The sequence below is a fragment of the Mus pahari genome, chromosome 5, assembly GCF_900095145.1.
Source record: "Mus pahari chromosome 5, PAHARI_EIJ_v1.1, whole genome shotgun sequence".
Classification (NCBI taxonomy): Eukaryota; Metazoa; Chordata; class Mammalia; order Rodentia; family Muridae; genus Mus; species Mus pahari.
Window position 1 is genome coordinate 19,528,214 of NC_034594.1, and position 5,437 is coordinate 19,533,650.

The window sequence follows — 5,437 nt, forward strand, 5'->3', positions numbered from 1 at the left end:
GTAATAACTCAGGGTTATCTATAAGAAAGTGGATCCCAACAGCATGAAGGGTCTAAGCATGTGTGTAGTCTAAGGAGGGATAGAAACTTGATGCTGAGATCTAAATACTTACAACAGAGACTGGCCTCTGGGCATCTCAGTGTCAGACTATCTAGTGGAAAGATCCACCCTGTGTGGAGGCACCCTTGCCCAGGCAGGGTATCCTGACTGTGTGTGTAGCACCCTGAGTACTTGGATGTACATACTTCATGTTTATTCTTATGACTGACAATATAATGTAACTAACTGGCTGTCTCAAGACCTGATGCCTTGATACAAGTGTTTACAGTGAAAGACTGAGACCACTGGCCCCCAAGTCAGGATGTCTAGGTTTGAATTCTGACTTGAGACCTTGCTCAGGTTACTTAATCTCTCTCTTCGCTCTGTCCCTAGCTTAATCTCACCTTGGAATGGGGCAAGCCATACTACTGACACTCATTTAGTGCCTACTTTCTGTAATTTGAATAAGGTAACATCTACAAAAGGATTGAAGGCATAATAATGAGTAAATATTAGCTAGAGATAATGTGATACTAATCTCTAAACCATCCCTTCTTAATAGAATTTCTGTGTATGTATGTATGTATTTGCTATCTGTCTCTTAACCATTGCGCCATCTCTCCAGCCCCAACAGAGAGATTAATATAAGAAAAACAAGAAAGTGGGATTATGCAGGGAAAGTTCCAATAGAGGGAATGGCATAGTTTATCTTCATACCCTCCTTTGGCCTAGCCTACTTCATGATCACCCACACTATATACTCATGTGCCCCCTGTCTCTGTCTCTCTGTTTCTCTCTGTGTCTCTGTCTTTGACTCTCTCTGTCTTTGTCTGTCTCTGTCTTTGTCTGTCTCTCTGTCTTTGTCTCTCTGTCTCTATATATCTCTGTCCTTCTGTCTCTTTCTCTTTCTCACACACATGCACCACCACCACCATCACCAAACAGACCTGTGTCCAAATTCCTTTACACCTTATCACGTGTGTTGTGCGCCTGGTGTGTGTATGTGCTCATGTGTGTACAAGCATGCATGTACACACATGTACACACACACACACACACACACGCACACACACACACACACACACACACACACACACACACACACACACACGAAAACCAGTGGTTAATCCTGAGCAACCTTCCTCAAGATGCTTTCTACTTTGATTTTTGAGACAGGTTCTTTGAGACTTGCCAATTTCCGTTAAGCCAGCTGGCCAGCAAGCCCAAGGACCTTCCTGTCTTTACCCCCTGTTATAAAAGCAGGAGAAACCACATAGAGCTTTCCTACCTTGGGTCTGGGGAATCTGCCTCAGGTCCTTGGGCTTGCACAGCAGGCACTTCACTATCTCATCACCCAATGTGCTAATCCTTACAAAGAATCTGACCATTGCTGACACCTCCTATACACTCAGTGTTTGTTAGTTATCTTCATAGTTTTTTAATTTTGAGTCCACTAGCTCAAGGAGAGTCGAAGACCATCTGACGGGACCCCATGACCAGACTTTGAAATATCTTCCTGTCTAATACCAAGTTAATAATCAGCCTTCAGGCACACTATAGTTTTCTGTTTTGTTGATTTTTTTTTTTTTTTTTTTGAGACAGGGTTTCTCTNTATAGCCCTGGNTGTCCTGGAACTCACTTTGTAGACCAGGCTGGCCTCAAACTCAGAAATCCGCCTGCCTCTGCCTCCTGAGTGTTGGGATTAAAGGCGTGCGCAGCCATGTCCGGCACTGTTGATGTTTTTTAATATAGTGGTTCAGATCCAAGCCAGGGCTCAGCTCTGTTATCAGCTGTTAGCTGAGGGACTTTTGCAAAATGTATCTAACTTCTCTGCACCTCGTTTTCTCACTCATGAGCCTTAGAGGACAGTAACTGTCATATGGGTGCTGCTATGACTGAGCACAAGAATGAGCAGAAGCTGTCCATGAGTGTGTTGCACACATAATTACAGACACACATCCACATAAGCTGCTGCTCTATCATAGAACACTTACTGTTGGTTTCCAAGTCTGGAAACCTGAAATAGTTCTGTTTTCTAAGAGCAGTCTCTTCTAGGCACCATAGTGAGTGCATTTATTTAAACCCTGCAGTTCTGGAAGTAGCATGCTGATTTCTGCGGCACACAAACCAGGAAATTAACTTAGAATTTTCATCTCTTATATACCCCATGGATGGCTCTGTCATATAGGTTCTTCCAGGTTAGGCTAAATAGCCTCCATGTCCCCACCAATGGGGAATGACAACAGAAGATGAGAGAGAGAGTTGTAGGGTCAGGTCAGGTCAGGTCATGTGATGAGAACTCAGTCACATGACCAAGCCTTCTGCAATGGGACCTAAAAGTGAAAACTGGCTGTGTGGCCTGGAGGAAGACCTGGAAGGTCTCTGCCGTGTTGGGACTATTACCTGTGGGAGGGTGGGAGAATAGACATGGAAGTTAAGCCCTCTTGTGACATCTTTCACTATATGGCAGATGTATAATTCAAATCCAGGTCCTGCTGGCCCCGATGTCTTTAGTTCTCACAACTGAGACTGTTGGTCACAGACACGGTATTGTCCCTGGGCTGAGTAGAGCAGTGGTATAAGATGAGGCATAGTGTTTGACATGAAGTTACACAGTTACAATCCCTATCATCATATCCCATGATTCATTGTGTGTATAGAATATATCCTGTGTGAGCATGAGGCAGGAGTTGGCTATGCCAAGTAGTAGTGCTAGGCTATGTCTGATGTGAGACCAAGTGGGGATAGGGTGGGTAGAAGAATGCAGACAGCTGAGCTATCAACAGTTGAGCTAGCATTTCACATTCTTTTCTACTCGACGTGTTCAAGTAACCCTGGCTTCCTTGGTCTTTATAGATGTATTTATCTTGAGTAAAAAGCAAGGTGTCTGTGTGTGTGTGTGTGTGTGTGTGTGTGTGTGTGTGTGTGTGTGACACAAAGAAACTCCTTTGGAGAGCAGGAATTTTTCATTTCCAGACAATTTTGTTTTTGTTCAAATCTATGATCTCTTTGCCAACTCACAGTGTTTCCGTTTAATATTAAAGCCATCCATTTGCTTCAAGAGATGAAGTCACGATCAATAGAATCTTTGATGGAGGACACAGTGGGGCTTCTTGATGCTGTTAGTATTTGTTTTCTGGAAGCCGGTACAAAGGAATGCAGAGGAATGCTCTAACCAGACGGTCTAGGAGAGAAGCAACTTCTGGGGTATGACAGCTATAAGGATTTTTCCAATGCTAGTTAGTACTGTGGTAGACCTTGAGGCTGTAGAACTGGAATCAGAGATGGCCATGGTATGTTTTACCTTCTGTAATAACCTTGACCTCAAACAGATAACAAAGAAGGAGGCATGTTTGGGGGAAGGGAGATCACAAGAGAGTGATTTTATGTTTTTGTTGACACTTGAGCAATAAGGCAGGATTGTGGCTTTTGTGAAAAAAAAAATTGTATTGTAGGGTTCCCACTTAGCTAGAATACAGGGATGTGTTGATAATGAGACTCATACTACACAGATCAAAAGGGTCAAAACTATTGTGGTTTAAGAAGTACAGGCTCATCTCTGTAGCTCACTATGTGAGTGTTGAGAACCCAGGTCACCAGAGTGACTCAGTTTCCACTCATTGCCCTACTCTTCCCTTCCTGTCTACTCTGGTTGACAGGAGCTTGTTCTATCTTGGTGACATGCATACCCTATACCCAGGGCTCGAAAATGGCAAATATCACTTCCCTACTTTGGAGAAGAATGAAAGAATTGTTAATAGATTGTTGGTAAATGATAAAATACTGTCTACATATGAGTGTTCATGTTCAACAACAACCTTAGACTAAGAAGAGGAGAAGGCCTTGGTGGGCAGTTGTCTGATTTACTGGCCTGAAGTTTGGGAGGGGTGAAAGGATTCTTCTAACCCACGATAGTGATGCTGTGATATGAGGGGGCCAGAGAGGGATGTGGATAGTGTCGATGACTGTCAAGAACTTGACAGATAATCTGCTACCAAGAGCCAGAATCCCTTTATACCCATTGTACCCGAGAAGAATGTGATGGCTGTTCATTGAACCCTGCAGGCATGGAGAAGAGACCCCATCCTCTCAACCAGACACTCAACAGAGGAAGGAAAGAGGGGCTGAGGGGAAGGTCCCGTTGTTCAGTGACTGCAGGGATGGGGGGGGGGATTGGAAGAAGGAAGGACCTGTGCCTATGGAAGAGATCCTGGGTGACAGGGCCAGCTGAACAGGCAGGGGCCTCTAATCCTGGATCGCTCTGTGACTATTCTCGGAAGGAATAGGAAGGTTTGACTACAGCCTCCAACAATGACCTGTTCTGACGTGATTCAAGATCTTCAATGCATGGGTGACTTGTTTAAGAGTGAGCTGGATTGACCCCTTCGATTGTGATGAGGGGACATGGTACTGAGTTACTCAGCTTCATCTAAGTGAGGGGGAGATTCTCTGGGGAGACCCAGACAAGGTAGGTTTCTCTTGACATTTTCCTTCTAGTAGTGATTACCCTCCCAACTCTATATTCTTTTAATTCCTGACTTGTCTTCTATCTCACATATAATAATATCAGGAGGACTGTGTAAGTCAGTGCTAATGTGAAGTGGAAACTTCTGGGTTCTTTGGAAAGTCAGTTATGTCAAATTATGTTTTGCTGGGGCACACAGGTGAAAGGATGTTTTTGCTGAAGTAGACATGTGAGGGAATCTTTTGCTGAAGCAGACACAGGAGAAAGGATATTTTGCTGGAGCAGACAAGTGAAAGGATGTGTGATTTCAATGGAGTAGCCATGATGAGTCACTGAATGAACAGATAAACAAACAACATCAGGACATCAATATCTTGATTCACTACAACAGCTCTCTACAGTCCAGCTGTCAAACAGTTATAAGAAAGTTACAGAAACAAGAAAGTGTGACCACACACACAGGAAACAGGTGCCAGGAACCCTGCCTTTGAGGCAAACCAAAGCCTTTATGGGGACCGAGGTGATGCAATGGGCAAGCACAGATTCCAAAGTAGCCATCACAGAACTTTTCTGATATATAGAGTGGGGCTAGAGAGATGGCTTAGCAAATCTGAGTGCTGTGTGCACAAGCATGCGGACCTGAGTTCGAATATCCAGACCTCACATATAAATCTGGGTGTGGCTGTGCACCTGCAAGCCCAGCATGTGGGGTAAACAGAAAGAGGAGAATCCCAAGGCATTCTAGGCACTGACTTAGCTCCAGTGAGAGCAGCCTGTCTCAAAGGAATATGGTGGAGAGTAACAGAGCAGAATGCCTGACTCTTCTGGATTCTGTACAGTCATAGGCAACATGTCCCCCAATACGCATGTCACAGACACACACACAGAGACACACACACACACACACACACACACACACACACACACACACAC